This window comes from Tamandua tetradactyla, chromosome X, assembly GCF_023851605.1.
Source record: "Tamandua tetradactyla isolate mTamTet1 chromosome X, mTamTet1.pri, whole genome shotgun sequence".
Taxonomy (NCBI): Eukaryota; Metazoa; Chordata; class Mammalia; order Pilosa; family Myrmecophagidae; genus Tamandua; species Tamandua tetradactyla.
The window spans coordinates 101560519-101587815 of record NC_135353.1 but is presented as its reverse complement, the minus strand read 5'-3'; the positions used below and the strand labels follow the sequence as shown (position 1 = coordinate 101587815).

At 38.5% G+C, this 27297-nt stretch overlaps 1 protein-coding gene across 1 annotated transcript in view; it reads left to right on the top strand.

The window, feature by feature from the left end:
• The window catches only part of KIF4A (kinesin family member 4A), a 230614-nt gene that overhangs the window by 34338 nt on the left and 168979 nt on the right, over positions 1-27297 (top strand). The window lies entirely within an intron of this gene.

Below are 27297 nucleotides of genomic sequence, written 5' to 3'. Positions count from 1 at the left end.
CTGATCATGGATGTCCTGCAAACAGTTGTTCCAGACAGTTCTTGACTATTTACTAACTGCTCTAGGGGATCAGCTAAATTCAACACCTCCCTACGCTGCCATCTTGCCCTACCCGTGTCATAAAATACTGGGTATTCTATTCTGTTAAGTTCAATTCTATGTACGTAGTATATCATTTCATTTATTTAGGACTTATTTAATGTTTTTCTAAAATTTCCCCCTTAGAAATCTTGCACATCTTTTGTTCTGTTCTTAGATAATTTGCATTTTGATGCTATTGTAAGTCCTATTTTTTTGAAGTTTAATATACATATGTGTACTGTTTATAAGCTTGCTGAGTTTTCACAAACTGAACAAACCCATGTAATCAGCATAAACAGAATGTTTTAAAATTTTATTTTCTAACTTTTCTTTTTGTATGCAGAAATAGGAATTTTATTTTTTAATATTGATATTATATCCAATAACCTGATCATTATAATGCTCATTAAATCTGTCTTTACCCACCTTGCCAAAATCACTATGTAAATATAATTAGTGATCTCTTAATTACCAAAATTAATTGGTTCTTTTTGGTGCTCATTTTACCTGACCTCTGTGGCATGGACGTTTGATGAACGCATTTTTTTTGTAACCCTTCTCTTGGTTTGTAAGTCCTCACTCTCTTAGTTCGTCTCCTAACTCAAACTCTGCCTTTTCAATCTGTTTTTCTTTTCTTTCTTCCTATTCTGTTAAGCTAATTGTGGCACCCAGCATGATCTTCCTGATTAGGAATGAGCACCCATTACCTGCTGTTAGTGCTTCCGCAGTAACATCATGGCAGTCTACCAACTTCCAATCTGTTCCTTATGCCGCTACAAAGTCCACACCTTCACCCTGCATATCTGGACAATCGCCTCCTAACTCTTTGGCTCCTAAGAGACATTCCATTCTAAATACCGTAGCTAGGTTAATTTCTTTAAAATAGCACTTTGTACCTGGAGCCTCCCCTGATTAAAAACTTTTAGGTGGCTCATCACTGCTTATGGGATGAAGTCTAAAAATCATAGCCAGGCCTTCCAGACCCTTTGTACCCTACTCCCAGCCTACCTTCTCAGCCATCTTTCACAATTTCCATAGCAACACTCCCCACTCCAGTTACATGGTTTCCACAAGATGCCTGGCTAATTCTGGCCTCTGTGCACATTCATCACAGCCATCTTTTCTCTCCCATAATGCAACTCCCCCTCCCCAAACAAAACCATTTACAACATAGCCATCTTTCAAGGCCCAACTTGCATCTTGGGTTCTCTAGGTTTCCTTTTGTCACCATTCCATCTTCTAATGACTTTTACTTATCTGAAATCCTTTAGTGTCAGGAAACTACTTTGGCATTTTCTGGCTCCTCTGTATTTCCAGCTTTATCTTCCACCTTGTCCTCACAAACTCTACATTTCCAGTCATGACAGTCTACTCACCATTTTCCAAACAGTACTCTGCTTTCAGATCTCTGTGCCTTTGTACCTCTGTGTTACTCACTGTTGATTTGCTTGTTCTTCTGCTACCTCAGAAACCTATTTCTATCAGGTACCCCTTTTCTTCCTGCATTTTCAACTTCTCCCTCTCTGCTGGCTTTCCCCCCTCAACAGAGAAGTATGCGAATGTGTTTTTCTCATTTTTAAAGTAAAGTAAAATCCTTCATGCTCCTCTTGCTATTACTCTCTTTCCTCTGCTTTTCTCTTTGCTTTTTTGCTACCTCTTCATTCCCATCCCATTGTAACCGTCCTACTGAGATCACCCAATGAACTGAAAAACTGATTCCATTAGGCTATTTTTAGCCCTCTGTTCCAAGTAAGGTAAGAGGCTGTGTAATAAGACAACCTTCCACCAAACTGTGAGGGACATGAGAGACCAAAGAATGACTCAAATAAGTCCAACTTGGCAAGTAAGATACAGCATTTGGGGCAGGGGGGGCTTACATGGAGCCCTTGTCCTGTGGAAGGTGGGAAAAGAGACAGCAATTCCTTGCTATGATGGTCCGCACTGACCAGAGGAGAAGGCAGAGTTTTATAGTGGGAATAAACAAAGAATAGAGCCAAGAGAACATGTTCATATAACTACTGATAAAGCTAACTATTTCTTAATGTTTGTCCCTCTGGGTATAACTTCCCAGGGAAGTTAGCCTTGGGAAAAGATAGCGAAGGCACAGAACTAAGAGAGTATGCTGGAGTGTGCATAATTTCTGATAAAGTCGGAAGAGTTGGGGAGTATTGGAAAGTGTAAAAGCATTAATATGTTACACTTGCCTCTTAGTGTTTCTACAGTGTCTGAAATCCTGCCTCTTCTTTTGGACAATCTTTTTCCTCCTCTGACTCTGTGATACTGTCCTTTGCAAGTTGTCTTCTTAGCTTTCTGAGGACTTCTCAGGCTTTTCCTCTTACATCCACCCTACCTGAAACATAGATTTTTTTCTCTTCACCATTCATATCCATCACCCTGTCACCTTCTCACCCCACTCTAAGTGATCTTACCCATGTAGATTACTTAGAATTCCTATCTATACACTGCCAATCGTAAACGTCTATCTCTAGCCCATACCTACCTCAAATCTACTTTCAAGCCTATAAATGTAGTTTCCTGTAGGTAACTTGTGGATGTTCCACGGGCTTCTCCAATTCCACATGTCTAAAACTGAATCCCTCATCTCTCCCTGCTTCTGCTAAATCTGTCCCCTCCATCGGCTTCAGTGAATAAAACTGACAGCGACGGATTCACCCAGGCCAGAAACCATTCTATACTCTTCCTCACTCTGGCTCCTTCCCCTAATCCCACCAGTCACTAAATCCTGTGAGTCCTACCTTCTCATCTCTCAAATCACTCTCTTTTCTCTAATCCTATTACCATACTCCTTAGTTCAGGTCCTCATCATTTCTTATAGTATAGCAAGCTTCTTTCCAATTGGTTTCCCTTTCTTCAGTCAGGCGTGCTTTCAAGCCATCTGCTAACCAGCAGCCAGGGTGACCTTCCTAAACTGTATATCACTTTCTTGCTGAGCTCTTCCATAGAGCCTCATTCTCTCCCATGCTGCTTAGCATGGCCTCTATGCTCTAGCCCTGACTTTCTGGTAGTTTCAACTCTTGTCACTCCTTCCTTGCAATCTGCTTAGCCATACTAAGTGTGCCAAGTTCTCTTTTATCCTGTGTGCCTTTGTACATTCTCCTCTCTCTACCTGAAATGCCTTCCCTCTGTCTTCATGTGGCTAACTCAATTTTTTCTTTAATACTCAGATCAGATTTCATCCCCTTGGAGAAACTTTTTTTGACCACCTCTAGTCTCCCACCCCTACCCCCCACCCCCACTGTGAATTAGGTACCTCTCCTCTACTGTTGACCTCTCTCTTACACTAACACCACTAGCACTACCTAACTATATTGCAGTCATCTACTCACTTGTCTGACTCCCCCAGTAGATGGCAAGCTGATCAAAGGCAAGAACTCCTCATTGAATGCCTGAGTTCGTTCTCCCGTTTGGTATGATTGGCAGCTCCTACTAATATTTCAGTTCACAATTCAGATGTCACCCACCTATGAAATCTCTACTCTGGATCAAAGTCTTGCCATCAATTGGTGCTCCCTTAATATTTTTTTCCCCAACCTTTTACTAAGAAAAATTTTAAAGATACAGCAAAGTTGAAATATTTTACAGGATCACCCCTACACTTACAATCTAGATTCTACCATTAACATTTTACTGTATTTGCTTTATCACATATCTATCCATCTATCCATAAATAATTCATATTGTTATGCATTTCAAAGTAAATTGTACACATCAGTACACTTCCTCCTAAATATTTAACCTTGATTGTTCAGATTTTTTTAATGTACAATGAATAATACAAATTTTAAGTATATATTAGCTGGATTTTAATGAATGCATATGCCTGTGGAACCCAACGTCTTAGCAAGATATAAAAGATTATCTCCCTTCCCGATTACCACCCCACCGAGACTCAAAGCAGTCTCACTTTTCATTGTAATTATTTGTCTCCCCCATTAAACTTTGAGTTCCTTGAACGGAGATGCCAGTTTTTATTTTCTTTTTTTTTCTTTTTTTTTTTTTTTATTAATTAAAAAAAGAATTAACAAAACAATTAGAAATCATTCCAATCTACATGTACAATCAGTAATTCTTAATAACATCACATAGTTGCATATTCATCATTTCTTAGTACATTTGCATCGATTTAGAAAAAGAAATAAAAAGACAACAGAATAAGAATTTAAACAATAATAGAAAGAAAAAAAAACAAAAAAAACAAAAACAAAAAACCTATACCTCACATGCAGCTTCATTCAGTGTTTTAACATAATTGCATTACAATTGGGTAGTATTGTGCTGTCCATTTCTGAGTTTTTATATCCAGTCCCGTTGTACAGTCTGTATCCCTTCATCTCCAATTATCCCTTCTCTTTTTTTTTTTTTTTTTAATTAACGGAAAAAAAGAAATTAACCCAACATTTAGAGATCATACCATTCTACACATGCAATCATTAATTCTTAACATCGTCACATAGCTGCATGATCATCATTTCTTAGTACATTTGCATTGGTTTAGAAGAACTAGCAACATAACCGAAAAAGATATAGAATGTTAATATAGAGAAAAAAATAAAAGTAATAATAGTAAAATCAAAACAAAACAACACAAAACAAAACAAAAACCTATAGCTCAGATGCAGCTTCATTCAGTGTTTTAACATGATTACTTTACAATTAGGTATTATTGTGCTGTCCATTTTTGAGTTTTTGTATCTAGTCCTGTTGCACAGTCTGTATCCCTTCAGCTTCAATTACCCATTGTCTTACCCTGTTTCTAACTCCTGCTGAACTCTGTTACCAATGACATATTTCAAGTTTATTCTCGAATGTCCGTTCACATCAGTGGGACCATACAGTATTTGTCCTTTAGTTTTTGGCTGGATTCACTCAGCATAATATTCTCTAGGTCCATCCATGTTATTACATGGTTCATAAGTTTATCTTGTCTTAAAGCTGCATAATATTCCATCGTATGTATATACCACAGTTTGTTTAGCCACTCTTCTGTTGATGGAGATTTTGGCTGTTTCCATCTCTTTGCAATTGTAAATAATGCTGCTATAAACATTGGTGTGCAAATGTCCGTTTGTGTCTTTGCCCTTAAGTCCTTTGAGTAGATACCTAGCAATGGTATTGCTGGGTCGTATGGCAATTCTATATTCAGCTTTTTGAGGAACCGCCAAACTGCCTTCCACAGTGGTTGCACCCTTTGACATTCCCACCAACAGTGGATAAGTGTGCCTCTTTCTCCGCATCCTCTCCAGCACTTGTCATTTTCTGTTTTCTTGATAATGGCCATTCTGGTGGGTGTGAGATGATATCTCATTGTGGTTTTGATTTGCATTTCTCTAATGGCCAGGGACATTGAGCATCTCTTCATGTGCCTCTTGGCCATCCGTATTTCCTCTTCTGAGAGGTGTCTGTTCAAGTCTTTTTCCCATTTTGTAATTGGGTTGGCTGTCTTTTTGTTGTTGAGATGAACAATCTCTTTATAAATTCTGGATACTAGACCTTTATCTGATATATCATTTCCAAATATTGTCTCCCATTGTGAAGGCTGTCTTTCTACTTTCTTGATGAAGTTCTTTGATGCACAAAAGTGTTTAATTTTGAGGAGTTCCCATTTATTTATTTCCTTCTTCAGTGCTCTTGCTTTAGGTTTAAGGTCCATAAAACCGCCTCCAGTTGTAAGATCCATAAGATATCTCCCTACATTTTCCTCTAACTGTTTTGTGGTCTTAGACCTAATGTTTAGATCTTTGATCCATTTTGAGTTAACTTTTGTATAGGGTGTGAGAGATGGGTCTTCTTTCATTCTTTTGCATATGGATATCCAGTTCTCTAGGCACCATTTATTGAAGAGACTGCTCTGTCCCAGGTGAGTTGGCTTGACTGCCTTATCAAAGATCAAATGTCCATAGATGAGAGGGTCTATATCTGAGCACTCTATTCGATTCCATTGGTCGATATATCTATCTTTATGCCAATACCATGCTGTTTTGACCACTGTGGCTTCATAATATGCCTTAAAGTCAGGCAGCGCGAGACCTCCAGCTTCGTTTTTTTCCCTCAAGATGTTTTTAGCAATTCGGGGCACCCTGCCCTTCCAGATAAATTTGCTTATTGGTTTTTCTATTTCTGAAAAATAAGTTGTTGGGATTTTGATTGGTATTGCATTGAATCTGTAAATCAGTTTAGGTAGGATTGACATCTTAACTATATTTAGTCTTCCAATCCATGAACACGGTATGCCCTTCCATCTATTTAGGTCTTCTGTGATTTCTTTTAGCAGTTTTTTGTAGTTTTCTTTATATAGGTTTTTTGTCTCTTTCGTTAAATTTATTCCTAGGTATTTTATTCTTTTAGTTGCAATTGTAAATGGGATTCGTTTCTTGATTTCCCCCTCAGCTTGTTCCTTACTAGTGTATAGAAATGCTACAGATTTTTGAGTGTTGATCTTGTAACCTGCTACTTTGCTGTACTCATTTATTAGCTCTAGTAGTTTTGTTGTGGATTTTTCCGGGTTTTCGACGTATAGTATCATATCGTCTGCAAACAGTGATAGTTTTACTTCTTCCTTTCCAATTTTGATGCTTTGTATTTCTTTTTCTTGTCTAATTGCTCTGGCTAGAACCTCCAACACAATGTTGAATAATAGTGGTGATAGTGGACATCCTTGTCTTGTTCCTGATCTTAGGGGGAAAGTTTTCAATTTTTCCCCATTGAGGATGATATTAGCTGTGGGTTTTTCATATATTCCCTCTATCATTTTAAGGAAGTTCCCTTGTATTCCTATCTTTTGAAGTGTTTTCAACAGGAAAGGATGTTGAATCTTGTCGAATGCCTTCTCTGCATCAATTGAGATGATCATGTGATTTTTCTGCTTTGATTTGTTGATATGGTGTATTACATTAATTGATTTTCTTATGTTGAACCATCCTTGCATACCTGGGATGAATCCTACTTGGTCATGATGTATAATTCTTTTAATGTGTTGTTGGATATGATTTGCTAGAATTTTATTGAGGATTTTTGCATCTGTATTCATTAGAGAGATTGGTCTGTAGTTTTCTTTTTTTGTAATATCTTTGCCTGGTTTTGGTATGAGGGTGATGTTGGCTTCATAGAATGAATTAGGTAGTTTTCCCTCCACTTCGATTTTTTTGAAGAGTTTGAAGAGAATTGGTACTAATTCTTTCTGGAACGTTTGGTAGAATTCACATGTGAAGCCATCTGGTCCTGGACTTTTCTTTTTAGGAAGCTTTTGAATGACTAATTCAATTTCTTTACTTGTGATTGGTTTGTTGAGGTCATCTATGTCTTCTTGAGTCAAAGTTGGTTGTTCATGTCTTTCCAGGAACCCGTCCATTTCCTCTAAATTGTTGTATTTATTAGCGTAAAGTTGTTCATAGTATCCTGTTATTACCTCCTTTATTTCTGTGAGGTCAGTAGTTATGTCTCCTCTTCCATTTCTGATCTTATTTATTTGCATCCTCTCTCTTCTTCTTTTGTCAATCTTGCTAAGGGCCCATCAATCTTATTGATTTTCTCATAGAACCAACTTCTGGCCTTATTGATTTTCTCTATTGTTTTCATGTTTTCAATTTCATTTATTTGTGCTCTAATCTTTGTTATTTCTTTCCTTTTGCTTGCTTTGGGGTTAGCTTGCTGTTCTTTCTCCAGTTCTTCCAAATGGATAGTTAATTCCTGAATTTTTGCCTTTTCTTCTTTTCTGATATAGGCATTTAGAGCAATAAATTTCCCTCTTAGCACTGCCTTTGCTGTGTCCCATAAGTTTTGATATGTTGTGTTTTCATTTTCATTCGCCTCGAGGTATTTGCTAATTTCTCTTGCAGTTTCTTCTTTGACCCAGTCGTTGTTTAGGAGTGTGTTGTTGAGCCTCCACGTATTTGTGAATTTTCTGGCACTCTGCCTATTATTGATTTCCAACATCATTCCTTTATGGTCCGAGAAAGTGTTGTGTAAGATTTCAATCTTTTTAAATTTGTTAAGACTTGCTTTGTGACCCAGCATATGGTCTATCTTTGAGAATGATCCATGAGCACTTGAGAAAAAGGTGTATCCTGCTGTTGTGGGATGTAATGTCCTATAAATGTCTATTAAGTCTAGTTCATTTATAGTAATATTCAGATTCTCTATTTCTTTGTTGATCCTCTGTCTAGATGTTCTGTCCCTTGATGAGAGTGGTGAGTTGAAGTCTCCAACTATTATGGTATATGAGTCTATTTCCCTTTTCAGTGTTTGCAGTATATTCCTCACGTATTTTGGGGCATTCTGATTCGGTGCGTAAATATTTATGATTGTTATGTCTTCTTGTTTAATTGTTCCTTTTATTAGTATATAGTGTCCTTCTTTGTCTCTTTTAACTGTTTTACATTTGAAGTCTAATTTGTTGGATATTAGTATAGCCACTCCTGCTCTTTTCTGGTTGTTATTTGCATGAAATATCTTTTCCCAACCTTTCACTTTCAACCTATGTTTATCTTTGGGTCTAAGATGTGTTTCCTGTAGACAGCATATAGAAGGATCCTGTTTTTTAATCCATTCTGCCAATCTATGTCTTTTGATTGGGGAATTCAGTCCATTGACATTTAGTGTTATTACTGTTTGGATAATATTTTCCTCTAACATTTTGCCTTTTGTATTATATATATCATATCTGATTTTCCTTCTTTCTACACTCTTTTCCATATCTCTCTCTTCTGTCTTTTTGTATCTGACTCTAGTGCTCCCTTTAGTATTTCTTGCAGAGCTGGTCTCTTGGTCACAAATTCTTTCAGTGACTTTTTGTCTGAGAATGTTTTAATTTCTCCCTCATTTTTGAAGGATAATTTTGCTGGATATAGGAGTCTTGGTTGGCAGTTTTTCTCTTTTAGTATTTTAAATATATCATCCCACTGTCTTCTAGCTTCCATGGTTTCTGCTGAGAAATCTACACAAAGTCTTATTGGGTTTCCCTTGTATGTAATGGATTGTTTTTCTCTTGCTGCTTTCAAGATCTTCTCTTTCTCTTTGACCTCTGACATTCTAACTAGTAAGTGTCTTGGAGAACGCCTATTTGGGTCTAATCTCTTTGGGGTGCGCTGCACTTCTTGGATCTGTAATTTTAGGTCTTTCATAAGAGTTGGGAAATTTTCAGTGAAAATTTCTTCCATTAGTTTTTCTCCTCCTTTTCCCTTCTCTTCTCCTTCTGGGACACCCACAACACGTATATTTGTGCGGTTCATATTGTCCTTGAGTTCCCTGATACCCTGTTCAAATTTCTCCATTCTTTTCCCTATAGTTTCTGTTTCTTTTTGGAATTCAGATGTTCCATCCTCCAAATCACTAATTCTATCTTCTGTCTCTTTAAATCTATCATTGTAACTATCCATTATTTTTTCTATGTTTGCTACTTTATCCTTCACTTCCATAAGTTCTGCGATTTGTTTTTTCAGTTTTTCTATTTCTTCTTTATGTTCAGCCCATGTCCTCTTCATGTCCTCCCTCAATTTATCGATTTCATTTTTGAAGAGGTTTTCCATTTCTGTTCGTATATTCAGCATTAGTTGTCTCAGCTCTTGTGTCTCATTTGAGCTATTGGTTTGTTCCTTTGATTGAGCCATATTCTCAATCTTTTGAGCGTGGACAGTTATCTTCTGCTGCTGGCGTCTGGGCATTTATTCAGATTTCTCTTGGTGTTGGACCCAGCAAGGTTGTAATATTTTTCTGTGAAATCTCTGGGTTCTGTTTTTCTTATCCTGCCCAGTAGGTGGCGCTCGTGGCACACGTTTGTCTGCGGGTCCCACCAGTAAAAGGTGCTGTGGGACTTTAAACTTTGGAAAACTCTCGCCGTCCTGGGGGTTCGCTAGCCGAAGCGGCTTGAGCCGGCCCTCGGTCCGAACGCAGGGAGGGTTGCTGGTCGCCGCAGCCAGGGAAAGAGCCCGTCCGAATTTCCTAGTCGGCCCTGGGCAACAAGCGTGGCGGGAGGGCGCCAGCGGCAGCGGCCCGCCCGAGAGAGTGCACGTTCCCCGGGAGTCACGGGTTTGGAAGGGGCCTCCCCCACCCGTCACCGTTCTCCGCGGGCTGGGGATTTCCGATCCAATTCTCTCAGTTGGTCCGGGGGCTGCGCGTGGTGTGGGCGCCAGTCGCCTTGGTTTCAGGGGACCGCCTCTCCAATTCTCCCAGCCGGCCCGGGAAGGGGGAAGGGAGTAACTCCGGCCGCTTCCCGCCCCGCCCGGTAAGGCCCGCGCGCCTCGGCGATCTCACCCGAGCTGCTTCTCTCAGCCAGCCAGCCGTTCCAGGATGGGGTACACTGTCTGTTTTATCTCTGTTGTGGCTTTGGGCGCTTTCTGTATCGTTTCTACTCCCCTAGTAGGTGTCCTGGAGAAGAAACTAAGATCCGCGCGTCTTACTAAGCCGCCATCTTCCAGGAAGTCTCCCAGTTTTTATTTTCTTATCACCCATGTCCACCACTGTGTCTGGGACACAATAGGTTTTCAATAACTGTTGGCAGGGTAGATGAATGAATATCTTATTCCTGAAATATTAGCGCATGTTCTATTCAATCTCCTTTCTCACCTATCACATTGAAAAGGTCACTTGATCATGTTCATTCTTATGTCTTAAATACCTCTTATTTCTCAATCCTTCATTACTTTTCCATTTCTCCATTCCTTAGTTACTTTTCCACTTCTCCAGTCTTTAGTTCATTGGAGCTGTTAAAATCACCTCTTAAATGGATTCTTTTTTTTTTTGATGATCAAATGTAAAGCCATTTGATTTTTTAAAAATATTTTTATTGATAAAACTTAACATACAGGCATACAAACATTCTTAACATACAAACATTCCATACATGGTGAACAGTCAGTGACTTATAGTATCATCACATAGTTGTGTATTCATCACCATGATCATTTTTTTGAACATTTATGTTACACCAGAAAAATAAATTAAAAAGGAAAAAACTCATATATCCCATACCCCTTACATTCCCTCGAATTGACCAGTAATATTTCAATCTATCCAATTTATTTTAATCTTTGTTCCCCTTTTCTTTGTTTTTTTTAATCCATATTTTTTACTCGTGTCTTCATACCCTAGATAAATGGAGCATCAGACACAAAGTTTTCACAATCACACAATCACATTGTAAAAGCTGTATCATTATACAGTCATCTTCAAGAAACAAGATTACTGGAATATAGCTCTGCAATTTCAGGTATTTCCCTCTAGTCACTCCAATGCCACATAAACTAAAGAAAGTTTATTTTTTAAATATCTATTGCATAAGAATAACCTCCAGGATAACCTCTTGACTCTGCTTGAAATCTTTCAGCCACTGACACTTTATTGTTTCGCATTTCTCTTTTCCTTCTTTTGGTTAAGAAGGTTTTCTCAGTTCCTTGATGCCAGGATGTGTCTCATCCTGGGATTTCTGCCAGGGAGATGTGTACACCCCTGGGAGTCATGTCCCACATAGTGGGGAGGGCAGTGAGTTCACTTGCCAGGCCAGCTTAGAGAGAAAGGCCACATCTGAGCCACAAGAGAGGTTCTCTGGGGCTGGCTCTTAGGCCTAATTTTAAGTAGGCTTAGCCTATCCTTTGCAAGAATAAGTTTCATAGGGGCAAAACCCAAGATCGAGGGCTTGGCCTGTTAATTTAGTTGTCCCTACTACTTGTGAGAATATCAGAAATCTCCAAATGGGGAAGTTGAATATTTCCCTCTTTGTCCCTGTTCCCCCAAGCAGCCTTTGCAAATATTTCTTTATTCACTGTCCAAATCACTCAGGGATTAAATGGACTCTTAAATACCAGGTTTTTACTCATGAGTCTATCTCCAAACTACTGCCAAAGTGATATTTCTAAAATCTAAATTTGATCATATTTACCCCTCTCTATAACCTTTAATTTTTCCCCCTTCTCTACATCAGATGTTTTTAACTGCCTTCTTTTTTTCTCCTTCCCTTGTTGACTTGTCCCAAACATAGTTTCAGAGTCATACTTCTGTTGTATCAACATTTTTTAAAAATTTTTATTAATAAAACCAATCAACATACAACACAAACATTCTTAAATGTATGAACAATCCATAGTTGGTGTATAATCAGTGGCTCCCAATATCATCACGTAATTGTATATTCATCACCATGATCATTTCTCAGAATATTTACATCACTCCAGAAAAAGAAAATAAAAAACAAAAAAACTCATACGTACCATACCCCTTACTCATCCCTCTCATCGACCACTAGTATTTCCCTCTACCCATTTATTTTAACATTTATTCCCCTTTTATTTTTAATCCATATTTTTTACTCATCTTTCTATACCATAGATAAAAGGAGCATCAGAACAAGGTTTTCACAATCACACAGTCACTTTGTGAAAGTTATATCATTGTACAGTTATCTTAAAGAAACATGGCTACTGGAACATAGCTCTACAGTTTCAGGCACTTCCCTCTAGCCTCTCTAATAGACCTTAAACAAAAAAGGGGTTATCTATATAATGTGAAAGAATAATCTCTAGTATAACCTCTTGACTCTATTTGAAATCTCTCAGCCACTGACACTTTATTTTGTCTCATTTCTCTATTCCCTCTTTCAGTCGAGAAGGTTTTCTCAATCCCTAGATGCTGAGTCTCAGTTCATTCTAGGATTTCTGTCCCACGTTGCCAGGAAGGTTTACACCCCTGGGAGTCATGTCCCACGTAGAGAAGGAGAGGACAATGAGTTTGCTTCCCTTGTTTGTTGGCTGAGAGATAGGCTACATTTGAGCAACAGATGAGATTCTCTGGGGGTGACTCTTAGGTCTAATTTTAAGTAGGCTTAGCTTATCCTTGGCGGGTATAAGTTTCATAAGAACAAACCCCAAGATTGAGGGTTAGGTCTATTGATTTTGTTGTCTTCATTGCTTGCGAGAATGTCAGGCCTTCTCCAAATGGGGAAGTTGAATTTTCCCTCTTTCTCACCATTCCCCCAAAGGAACTTTTCAAATACTTTTTTATTCACTGTTCAAATCACTCTGGGATTTATCAGAGCATCACTCAGGGCAAACTTGCAAAATCTCATGCCCTACTTAAAGTTCCATGTACTTATGGTGTTCAATTAAACTGTCCATATTAGTTATATTAGCAGATGCACTAGTCAAAATATAAATTTTGTACCAAATAAACATTTTTTGCTTTAGTCTCACACATAAGTTAAAGTTTTAAAATATGAATTACCATCTGTTTCAGCACCCTGCAATATTGACATTCCTTTGTTCTTCCTCATGCAAAAACATTTTTTAATTTGTACATTTAGTCAGTCATCGTACACTCCTAGATTATACCATCTCAGTCTTTATCGTCTATCTTTCCTTCTGATTTCATTTGTGCCCCCAGCCCTCCTCCCTTATCCTTCTCATATTCAGCTTCATTCAGTGTACTAGCATTACTGTATTACCCTTAGGTAGAATTGTGCTATCCATTTCTGCATTTTTACAGTCAGTCCTGTTGCACAATCTGTATCCCTTCAGCTCCAGTTACTCAATATCTACCCTATTTGTATCTCCTGATGATCTCTGTTCTTAACTGAAATTCTCCAAGTTCATTCATTAGTGTTAGTTCATATCAATGAGACCATGTGGTATTTGTCCTTTTATTTCTGGCTAATCTCACTGAGCATAATGTCCTCAAGGTCCATCCATGTTGTTGCATACTTCATCACTTTATTCTGTTTTACAGCTGCATAATATCTTATAATATGTATGTACCCCCACTTGTTTAGCCTCTCCTCTGTTGATGGACATTTTGGCTGTTTCCATCTCTTGGCAATTGTAAATAATGCTGCTATAAACATTGGTGTGCAAATGTCCGTTTGTGTCTTTGCCCTCATGTCCTCTGAATAGATACCTAGCAATGGTATTGCCTGATCATGTGGCAATTCTATACTTAGCTTCCTGAGGAACCACCAAACTGCCTTCCACAGCAGTTGTACCATTTGACATTCTCACCAACAGTGGATGTGTACCACTTTCTCCACATCCTCTCCAGCACTTGTCATTTTCTGTTTTGTTGATAATGGCCATTCTGGAGGGTATGAGGTGATATCTCATTGTGGTTTTTATTTGCATTTCTTTAATAGCCAGGGAAGTTGAGCATCTTTTCATGTGTCTTTTGGACATTTGTATTTTCTCTTCTGGCAAATGTCTGTTCATGTCTTTTGCCCATTTTGTAAATAGGTTGTTTGTCTTTTGTTGTTGAGCTGAACAATCTCTTTATATATTCTAGATATTAGACCCGTATCTGATGTATCGTTTCCAAATATTCTCTCCCATTGTGTAGGCTGTCTTTTTACTTTCTTGACAAAGTTCTTTGATGAACAAAAGTGTTTAATTTTGAGGCGTTCCCATCTATTTCTTTCTTTCTTTAATGCTCTTACTCTGGGTGTAAGGTCTAGAAAACTGCCTCCTATTATAAGATTTGTAAGATATTTCCCTACATTTTCATCTAAAAGTTTTGTGGTCTTAGATCTAATGTTTAGGGCTTTGATCCATTTTGAGTTAATTTTTGTATAGGGTGTGATATATGGATCCTCTTTCATTCTTTTGCATGTGGATATCCAGACTCTAAGCACCATTTATTGAAGAGACTGTTCTGTCCCGGGTTGAGTTGGCTTGACTGCCTTATCAAAGATCAGTTGCCCATAGATGAGAGGGTCTATATCTGAACACTCTATTTGATTCCATTAGTCAGTATATCTGTCTTTATGCCAGTAGCATGCTGTTTTGACCACTGTAGCTTCATAATATGCCTTAAAGTCAGGTAGTGTGAGACCTCTGACTTCATTTTTCTTTCTCAAGATATTTTTAGCTATTCGGGGCACCCTTCCCTTCCAGATAAATTTGCTTATTGGTTTTTCTATTTCTGCAAGGTAAATTTTTGGGATTTTAATTGGTATTGCATTAAATCTATAAATCAATTTAGGTAGACTTGACATCTTAACAATATTTGGTCTTCCAGTCCATCAACATGGTATGCCCTTCCATTTATGTAGGTCTCCTGTGATTTCTTTTAGCAGTTTCTTGTAGTTTTCTTAGCATAGATAGGTCTTTTGTATCTTAGTTAAATTTATTCCTAAATATTTTATTCTTTTGGTTCCAATTGTAAATGGGTTTTCTTTTCTTGATTCCCTCCTCAGAATGCTCATTACTCGTATATGGAAACACTGCAGATCTTTAAGCATTGATCTTGTAACCTGCCACTTTGCTGTACTCATTTAATAGCTCTAGTAGTTTTGCTGTGGATTTAACTGCCTTCTTTCTGAAGTAGAAGAACTTTTTTTAAATGAAATCTTATAACAGATTCCAACATTTGAAATAGAGTTTAAAAAACATTTTAAATTCATGTAAATTTATTTTATACATTCAAATTTATAGCTTAGATTTAGATTTTTAGTACGTCAGTCTTCAAACAGTAAGAATAGTATGGCTCTCTGGATGATCTTAATTTTTTTTCCATTAAGTAAGCTTTTTAAATTGAAACAATGATGCTTGCATATAGTAAACTCTTCCATACAATACATCCAATAAAGGACTTGTGTCCAGAATATATTGCAAACTCCCAAAACTTGGAGTTCCAAGAAGATGGCGGAATAGGATAGATCGAGTTCAACACTGCTCTAAGGAACGGCTAGAGAAGTGGTAGAAAAACGACCTGGAGAGTGATTCGAGGGTGTAAGCGACTTTGATATGTCTTCTACACCACATAGGGAGACCCTGGTTTAAAAGTCAGAAGAATTGAGACACAGAGAACCAGAGACCATCCAATTAGTGCAGCCTATTGTGCCTCTTTCCAAATAGAGGCTTAGAGCCCTCAGGAGTGCATGGACAGGGAGATGGGGACAAGAAAGTAAGCCACGCTGTGTTCCTTGAAAGTGCTAACCTCACTAGCGCTGCCCTGGCCCTGAAACTTCCTCCATACTCCATGTGCCTTTACCCCATCACATGCCACCCCCACCTTGCTCTGAGTACCCCTGTACCAACCCCCCTCCGCATGCATCCCTGCCGTACACCCTCACTCCACACATAGTACAAGTCTGTCCCAGCCTGACCCACCTCTCCCATGCAAGTGCACAGCCTCACATCACCCCCTACACCTGTGCACCTGTGTCAAGCCCCTTGACCCCCACCTTCCCCTCCCTGCCCCTTTCAGGCAATCACCTGCACATCTGGGCTATAGCACTGACCTTCATACCCAGCCACACCTGCACTCAGCTCATACCGTCAGGCAAACCTGCCCCACGCCCACTCATGCCATGACCCCTCAGCTCTGGGCAAGCACTGGCCTGTGCATCCAAGCCACATCGCCCCCATCCCATGTGCACACAATCCCACCCCAGTGCTCCTGAGCTCTGTGCATGTGCACACTAAGACCCTGTCCCCCAGACCCATGCACACCAGGGCCCTGCCCTCCATATCCATGCACGGGCACAGCCACATCTTCCCTGCTGGACACCCATTTATCCATGCACGAACTTCTTGATCCCTGAACCCCAAAACCCCTGCCCTGCACATGTGTACACCCTTGCCCCACCCCCTGGCACCAGGGCCGTTCTCCTCACCTGGCAGGTGCTCTCATGCACATCTCAGCCACACAGCCATCACCCTGCACACACATGTGCTCCTACCCCACCCATCTATGTACCTGCACACCCATGACAGGGTACCGCCTAACTGACATCACACATGCCTAACACACGTCCAGGAATCTGCACAACGTGTGGCATGCCCCTACACACTCACACACCTGCATCCCGGCCCCTCAGGAAACCTCCCACTGTGCAAGGACATACCCGTGCCTTCCCCTCCCTGTGCTCCAACTTCTGTGCCCTGTACCCCACACCTTGACACCCACCACCAACATGTGCCATGCACCTACCGGCATCCCACCCATGCACCAGCCACAGCACATCTGCTCAGACCCCCATCTGCCTCCTGCCATGCCCTACCTCTGTGTCCCCCACGCAGCCCCCTGCTCCTGCTTAACAAGGCCTGCCTGAGCTGCACCTCACTCTCACAACCCCAACATCACACCTCCACAACCTGGCAACCCACACCCCATGCTCACAGGCACTAGCATAGTGTCCCCAACCCATGCATATACTTGCGCCGTACCCATCACTGCACTGTTGTACCCCTTCCCATGCCCTGCATCCTGGTCCACACCCGTCCTGCAAATACAAAGCTCTAGACTCCTGAAACAACACAACTTCCAAAGTAACTCTATCAAGATATTTACATGCTGAAAGGACAACAGAAGATCACTAACCATATGAACATGCAGACAGATATAGCCCAGTCAAAAGACAAATAAAAACACCAGAGGCAAACCAGACTTTGGAACAACTAATCAAAGATATTCATATATCCTACCAAATAAAATCAGTGGGATGGCTAATGACATAAAGGAGAAAGGCACTAAAAGAGCAGAAAGAGGAATTTGAAAGAATAAATAGAAAATTAGCAGATATCACAGAGATTAAAGGTACTGTAGACCAAATAAAAATATACTAGAGGCATACAACAGCACATTTGAAGAGGCAGAAGAAAGAATAAGCAAACTAGAGGACAGGACAACTGATTTTGAACACACAAATGAGCAAATGAGAAAAAAGATGGAAAATTTTGAATTGGATCTCAGGGAAGTGATGGACAAAACAGCTCACAGATATAAGAATCATCGGTGTCCCAGAAGGAGAGCAGCAGTATAAATTGCTAGGAAGCTTAGTGGCAGATATAATGGGGGAGAACTTCCCAACCTTCATAAAAGATATAAATATACAAATCAAAGAAGCCCAATAAACACCAAATAGAATAAATCCAAATAGGCCTTCCACTAGACACATACTAATCATAATCAGTCTGTCAAATATTGAAGAGAAGCAGAAAATCCTGAAGGCAACAAGAGAAAAACAATCTACCTCATACAAGGGAAACCATGTAAGACTGAGTTTAGACTATTCAACTCGCATGCCGGGGGTGAGAAGACAGTGGTTTGATAAATTTAAGATCCTGGGGGACAAAGATTTCCAGCCAAGAATTCTGTACCCAGCCAAATTGGCCTTCAAAACTGAGGAAGAGATTAAAATTTTCACAGACAAAGGCTGAAAGAACATGTCAACAAGAGACCAGCTCTACGAGAAATACTAAAGGTAGATCTGCCAGCTGAAAAAACAAAGACAGAAGAGGAAAGTCTGGGGGAGGGCACAGACTTGAAGAATACCAGTAAGGGTGATTTAAATGATAAAAAGTGAAAGAATAAAAAGAATATATATATCTGACAAATAAAACCCAAAGGATAAGATGGTAGTTTCAAGAAACACATTTACAGTAATAACTTTGAATGTTAACGGACTAAACTTACCAATTAAATGATACAGATTGGCAGAATGGATTAAGAAAGATGTAATCCAGCTGTATACTGCTTACAAGAGCCTCATCTTAGACGCAAGGATACAAATTGATTGAAAATGAAAGAATATAGAAAGACATTCCCCACAAGCTATAACCAAAAGAAAGCAGGAGTAGCTGTACTAATATTAGACAAAATAGACTTTAAATGTAAAGATATCATAAGAGGCAAAAAAGGACACTATATATTAGTAAAGGGGACAATTAACCAAGAAGAAATACAAATCATAAATGTCTATGTTCCCAATGAAGGAGCTCCAAAGTACATGAGACAGACATTGGCAAAACTGAAGGGAGTGATAAATGTTTCAACAATAATAAAGTCTTGATTACACGACTCTCCTCTATAGATGGAGGAACCAGACCGAGTATCAACAAGGAAATAGAGAAGTCAAACAACCTGATAAATGAATTAGACCTAATAGACATTTATAGGTCATTACACCGCAAAACACCAGGACATACATTTAGTGCTCATAGAATAGTCTACAGGATAGATCATATGCTGGAGCACAAAACAGGATAAATTTAATATATGTTATAAATTTAAAAACATTGAAATTATTCAAAGTACTTTCTTTGATCACAGTGGAATGAAGCTGGAAATCAATAACCACCAAAAAACGAGAACTTTCTCAAATATATGGAGATTAAATGACACACTGTTAAACAAGTGGCTCAAAACATGGCTACAGAAATCAGTAGCTATTTTGAGACGAAAGAAAACAAGAATACAACAAATCAGAACTTATGGGATATGGCAAAGGCTGTGCTGAAAGGGAAATTAATTGCCCTAAATACCTTCATTAAAAAAGAATAAGGGTTCATCCAGCAAGAAAACCCTACGCAAAAGAAGTGAAAACAATCTCCAGCATAAACTAATTAAGATAATTAAATGCCTAGACGCCAGCAAAAAAATAACAAATCACACTACAAAATTGAAGCTATGGCCCAGTGAAAGGAACAAACCAAGAATTCAAATGAGATGCAGGAGTTGAAAAAATTAATTCAGAATGTACAAACAGACATGGAAAACCTCATCAAAAATCAGATCAATGAATTGAGGGAGGATATAAAGAAGGCAAGGAATGAGCAAAAAAGAAGAAATCGAAAGTCTGAAAAAAGAAATCACCGAACTTATGGGAATGAAAGGCACAGTAGAAAAGATGAAAATAAAAAAAACAGTGGAAACCTACAATGTTGGATTTCGAGAGGCAGAAGACAGGATTAGGGAACGTGAGGATGGTACATCAGAAATCCGACAAGCAAAAGAAAATATAGGGAAAAAATGGAAAAATGTAAGCAGGGACTCAGGGAATTCAATGACACGTGTTGTGGGTGTCCCAGAAGAAGAGAAAGGAAAAGGAGGACAAAAACTAATGCAGGAAATCATCACTGAAAATTTCCCAACTCTTATGAAAGACTTAAAATTACAGATCCAAGAAGTGCAGTGTACCCCAAACAGAATAGATCCAAATGGATGTACTCAAAGATGCTTACTAATCAGAATGCCAGAGTTCAAAGAGAAAGAGAGAATCTTGGAAGCAGCAAGAGAAAAGCAATCCATCACATACAAGGGAAGGCCCATAAGACTATGTGTCAATTTCTCAGCAGAAACCATGGAGGTGAGAAGACAGTGGGATAATATATTTAAATTACTAAAAGAGAAAAACTGCCAACCAAGAATTCTATATCCAGCAAAATTGTCATTCAAAAATGAGGGGGAAATTAAAACATTTTCAGGTGAAAAATCACTGAGATTATTTGTGACCAAGAGACCGGCTCTGCAAGAAATACTAAAGGGAGCACTAGAGGCAGATACAAAAAGACAGGAGAGAGAGGTGTGGAGAAGAGTATAGAAAGGAAGACTATCAGTAAAGGTAAAAAGAAGGGAAATTAGATATGGCATATAAACTCCAAAAGGCAAAATGGTAGAAGAAAGTACTACCCGTACAGTAATAACACTGTTAACGGATTAAACAAAAGACATAGACTGGCAGAATGGATTAAAAAACAGGACCCCTCTATATGCTGTCTACAGGAAACACATATTAGACCCAAGGACAAACATAGGTTGAAACTGAAAGGTTGGGAAAAGATGTTTCATGCAAATAACAATCAGAAAAGAGCAGGAGTAGCTATACTAATATCCAACAAATTAGACTTCAAATGTAAAACAACTCAAAGAGACAAGGATACTATGTATTAATAAAAGAAACAATTCAACAAGAAGACATAACAATCATAAATATTTATGCACTGAGTCAGAATACTCCAAAATATATGAGGCAAACACTGAAAAGAGAAATAGACACATCTACCATAATGGTTGGAGCTGTCAGTTCACCACTCTCATCAAAGGACAGAACATCTAGACAGAAGGTCAATAAAGAAACAGAGAATTTGAATAATACAATAAATGAGCTGGACTTAGCAGACATTTATAGAACATTATACCCCACAACAGCAGGATACACATTTTTCTCAAGTACTCATGCATCATTCTCAATGATAGACAATATGCTGGGTCACAAAGCAAGTCTCAATAAATTTTAAAAGATTGAAATCATACGAAACACTTTCTCAGATCATAAAGGAATGAAGTTGGAAATCAATTACAGGCAGAGTGCCAGAAATTTCACAAATATATGGAGGCTCAACAACACACTCTTAAACAAACAGTGGGTCAAGGAAGAAATTGCAAGAGAAATCAGTAAATATCTCAAGGCAAATGAAAATGAAAACATAACATATCAAAACTTAGGGGATGCAGCAAAGGCAGTGCTAAGAGGTAAATTTATTGCCCTAAATGCCTATATCAAAAAGAAGAAAGGGCAAAAATCGAGGAATTAACTGTCCACTTGGAAGAACTAGAGAAATAACAGCAAACTAACCCCAAAGCAAGCAAAAGGAAAGAAATAATGAAGATTAGAGCAGAAATAAATGAAATAGAGAACATGAAAGCAGTGGAGAAAATCAGCAAAATCAGAAGCTGGTTCTATGAGAAAATCAATAAGATTGATGGACACTTAGCAAGATTGACAAAAAGAAGTGAGGGGATGCAAATAAATAAGATCAGAAATGGAAGATGAGACATAACTACTGACCCCACAGAAATAAAGGAATTAATGACAGGATCCTATGGCCAACTTTATGCTAATAAATACGACAATGTAGATGAAATACACAACTTTCTAGAAAGGCATGAACAACCAACTTCGACGTGAGAAGAGAAATAGACAACCTCAACAAACAAATCACAAGTAAAGAAACTGAATCAGTCATTAAGAAGCTGCCCAAAAACAAAAGTCCAGGACCAGAAGGCTTCATATGTGAATTCTACCAAATATTCATGAAAGAATTAGTACCAATCCAGCTCAAACTCTTCAAAAAAATTGAAGAGGCGGGAAAGCTACCTAACTCATTCTACGAAGCCAACGTCACCCTGATACCAAAGCCAGACAAAGATATTACAAAACAAGAAAACTACAGAACATTCTGTCTAATGAATATGGATGCAAAAATCCTCAACAAAATTCTTGCAAATCTAATCCAGCAACACATTAAAATAATTATACATCATGACCAAGTAGGAGTCATCGCAGGTATGCAAGGATGGTTCAACTAAGAAAATCAGTTAATGTGATACACCATATCAACAAATCAAAGCAGAAAAACCATCATCTTGATTGATGCAGAAAAGGCATTTGACAAAATTTAACATCCTTTCCTGCTGAAAACACTTCAAAGGATAGGAATAGAAGGGAACTTTCTCAACATGATAAAGGGAATATATGAAAACCCAAGGCTAACATCATCCTCAATGGGGAAAAACTGAAAAGTTTTCCCCTAAGATCAAGAACAAGACCAAGGATGTCCACTATCACCGCTGTTATTCAACATTGTGTTGGAAGTTCTAGCCAGAGCAATTAGACAAAAAAAAAAAAAAAAAAAGAAATACAAGGCATCCAAATTGGAAAGGAAGAAGTAAAACTACCACTGTTTGCAGATTATATAATACTATATGTCGAAAACCCTGAAAAATCCACAGCAAATCTACTAGAGCTAATAAATGAGTACAACAAAGTGGCAGGTTACAAGATCAACACTCAAAAATCTGTAGTATTTCTATACACTAGTAATGAACAATCTGAGGGAGAAATCAAGAAAAGAATTCCACTTACAATTGCAACCAAAAAATAAAACATTTAGGGATTAAAATTGACTAAAGAGACAAAAGACCTGTAGAAAGAGAACTACAAGAAATTGTTAAAGGAAATTACAGAAGACCTAAATAGATGGAAGGGCATACTGTGATCATGGATTGGAAGACTAAATACAGTTAAGATGTCAATTCTACCTAAATTGATTTACAGGTTCAATGCAATACCAACTAAAATCCCTAAAACCTACTTTTCAGAAGTAGGAAAACCAATAACCAAATTTATCTGAACGGAAGGGTGCCCCGAATAGCTAAAAGTATCCTGAGAAAGGTAAATGAAGTCTGAGGTCTCTTGCTACCTGACTTTAAGGCATATTATGAAGCTACAGTGGTCAAAACAGCATGCCCCTGGCATAAAGATGGATATACTGACCAATGGAATTGAACAAAGTGTTCAGATGTCAACCCTCTCATCTATGAACAGTTGATCTTTGATAAAGCAGTCAAGCCAACTCATCTGGGACAGAACAATCTCTTCAATAAATGGTGCCTAGAGAACTGGATATCCATATGCAAAAGAATGAAAGACGACCCATATCTCACACCGTAGACAAAAATTAACTCAAAATGGATCAAAGACCTAAACATTAGATCTAAGACCATAAAAGTGTTAGAAGAAAATGTAGGGAAATATCTTATAAATCTTATAATAGGCGGTTTCCTAGACCTTACACCCAGAGCAAGAGCATTAAAGAAAGAAAGAAATAGATGGGAACTCCTCAAAATTAAACACTTTTGCGCATCAAAGAACTTCGTCAAGAAAGTAAAAAGACAGCCTACACAATGGGAGACACTATTTGGAAACGATATATCAGATAAAGGTCTAGTATCCAGAATATATAAAGAGATTGTTCAACTCAACATCAAAAAGACAGCCAACCCAATTACAAAATGGGCAAAAGACTTGAACAGACACTTCTCAGAAAAGGAAATACAAACGTCAAAAAAACACATGAAGAGATGCTCCACTTCCCTGGCTATTAGGGAAATGCAGATCAAAACCACAATGAGATAACTTCTCACACCCACCAGAATGGCCATTATTAACAAAACAGAAAATGACAAGTGCTGGAGAGGATATGGAGAAAGAGGCACACTTATCCACTATTGGTGGGAATGTCAAATAGTACAACCACTGTGGAAATCAGTTTGGCAGTTCCTCAAGAAGCTAAGTACAGAATTGCCATATGACCTGCAATACTATTGCTAGGTATCTACTCAGAGGACATGAGGGCAAGGACACAAATGACATTTGCCCACCAATGTTTATAGCAGCATTATTTACAGTTTCCAAGAGATGGAAACAGCTAAATGTCCATCAACAGACGAGTGGCTAAACAAACTGTGGTATATACATACGATGGTATATTATGCACCTTAAGACAGAATAAACTTATGAAGTATGTAACAACATGGGTAGACCTTAAGGACATGATGCTGAGTGAGATTACCCAGAAACAGAAGGACAAATATTGCATGGTCTCACTGATATGAACCAACATTAGTGAGTAAACTTGGAGAATTTCATTGGCAACAGAGACCATCAGGAGATAGAAATAGGGTAAGATATTGGGTAATTGGAGCTGAAGGGATACTGATTGTGTTGTGCAACAGGACTGAATGTAAAAACTCAGAAATGGACAGTACAATACTCCCTAACTGTAAAACAATTATGTTGATACAGTGGGAAAAAAGAAGAAGAAGGGTGCACAGATTATTCACTGGTAGAAAAACTTGCCTTCCACGTGGAAAGTACAGGTTCGGTTCCCAGACCATGCACCACAACCCCACAGCCCCAAAGAAAAGAATAAAGCAGATTCAAGAACTTAACTTCTCACCTGTAGGAAGTTGAGAAAGAGCAACAAACTAACCCCAACGCAAACAGAAGAGAAATAACAGAGATTAAAGCAGGGTTAAATGAATGCAAGAACAAAAGAACAATAGGAACCAAAAGGTGGTTCTTTGAGAAAATCAATGAGATTGGTGGACCAGTAGCAAGGATGACAAAGAAAAAAAGGAGAGAGGGTGCAAGTAAACAAAATCAGAAATTAGAGGGGACCTGAAGAAATCATCGACCCCGAAGAAATAAAAAAATCATAAGACAATACTGTGACCAACTATATGCCAACAAACTAAACTGTTTAGATGAAATTAACAAATTTCTGGAAACACGCAAATAAGCTAAATAGGTGGAAGAACATTCCCTGCTCATGGATAGGAAGGTTAAATATAGTTAAGATGTCAATTCTACCTCAATTGATCAATAGAGTCAATCAAAATTCCAGCAATCTACTTGAAATAGCTAGTTATCATGTTCATCTGGATGGGAAAGAGACCCCAAATAGCTAAAAGCATCCTAAAAATGTAGAACAAAGTGGGAGAAGTAATACTCTCTAATTTTAACTTATTGTAAAGTCATGGTGGTCAAAACATTATACTGGCATAAAGATAGAAGTATTGATCAATGGAATCATATCGAGAGTGCAGAAATAGACCACATAATCTATGGTAAAGTGATCTTTGACAAGCCCCCAAATCTATTGAACTGGGACAAAACAGTCTGTTCAACAAATGGGCACGGGAGAAATGGATATCAATAGCCAGAAGAATGAAAGAGGACCCTTACCTTGCACCCTATACAAAAATGAACTCAAATTGGACAAACACCTAAATATAAGAACCAGTATCACAGAGTTAAGAGGAGGTTTCGATTTTCTATTTGGCAAGGGTGTGTTCATTGGTTTTCTTTCTCTTGGGAACAATGAAATTATCTAAAATTGAGAATGTTGATGGACTGTGGACTTTGGGCCTTCTACATGATACCTGATGAATGCAGGTGTCTGAAGGATGCACTGACGGAGAAGTACATTGGCGTATACATATGAACGAAGGGAGTGCTTCTACAAAAAGGAACTAAGTCGTTAGGCATGCAACGATGTGAATGAACGTGTGGGATATTTGGTGGGACAAAATAAGCCAGAAACAGAACAACAGTGGTATAGTCATCTTTGAAAAATGCTTATAAGAAAACAAGGACCTAGATTGTAAGCTTTTAGAGCAGACACATTAAGTCCAGAGTGGCAATTAATATTTCTGGATTTTGAGAGGCTGTTTTTTACATATGACCTGATATGTTTTAGAGATAAGAATGAAGCCGAACAGGTTAGAGTTAAAGTAATTCAGAACATAGAGGTAAGGAAGACAGTGTCTTTATTTTAGAACCACACATATTCTTTGAGACCAATGAAAGAAAGGTTTGTTTGATCTGGAACTGAAATTTTCTGTAGTGCATAATCTAATTCAACCTATCTATATAATAGCTCATTTGGACAACTGAAACACAGGAAGCACAGAATAAAAAAGAGGTCTTTTAATCCTCTATAAATTATTGTAATGCCTGGAAACATCATAGAGTATATTGAGTAGATAATCAGAAAGTATTGGTAAAGTCCCCTGAGGGAGAGGAGAAAGACTATGCAACTATTAAACCTTACCATCAGGGAGTCCACTGATACTGTGTCAAACCTTAAGGATACCCAAGTCAGTAGGTCGTGCGCTTGATCATGAAGCTTACTCTTGTGAAGCTTATGTAGGTAGTGGGGAAGCTTAGACTACCTATAGACATGCCTAAGCGTTACTTCTGGAGGACCTGTGTGGTTCCTCAGATGTGGCCTCAGTCTCTCTAAGCCCAACTCTGCAAGTGAAATTACTGCCCTCTCCCCTATGTGGGACATGACATCCAAGGATGAAAGTCTCCCTGGCGATGTGGGAGATGACTCCCAGGGATGAATCCAGACCTGGCACCATGGGATCAACAATTCCATCCTGACCAAAAGGGAGAAAAGATGTGTAATTAATAAAGTAACAGTGGCAGAGAGAGTTCAAATAGAGTAGAGGCTACTGTGGAGGTTGCTCTTACACAAACTTCACTTAGAACTTGCTATGTATCATAACCTGCTAACCTCCAACCAGGACCATTCCAGCCAATCCTAAAGAACACCTAGGGCAATATATAAGATTCCACAAGGGTTCCAGGCACTAGAGTAACTTTCCAGAAACCTACAACCTCCAGATGGATCCTTGGTCCAGATAAGCCCTGAAACATAGCCCAGCCTCTCCAGAGCATCAGATAGTTCCATCTCCCTAACTCATATTAGTGACAGACCATTCCAGTATCAAAAATTTAGAATTGTCATAGCCCAAACAACCCTAAAGAGAGGTATGGAAAGATCTAAGTTGATGGTGAAGTTATACATAGAAGATAGGATTTAACAAATGAATATGAATACTGAATCATTAAATCGATATCTCTTTTAGTCTCTAGTATTTTAGAACAACTAGAAGTAAAAACTTAAAATTGTGAAATTGTAACCCATGTCAAAGTCTGAGATATGTTCTACAACTAATTGTGGTGCTGTGCTTTGAAATTTATAGCTTTTTTGTATATGTTATTTATATGTTATTTTTCACAAACAAAGAAGGAAAAAAGTCGATTGTGATGATAAAAAACATATTTAAGCCCTCGAACCTCCTATA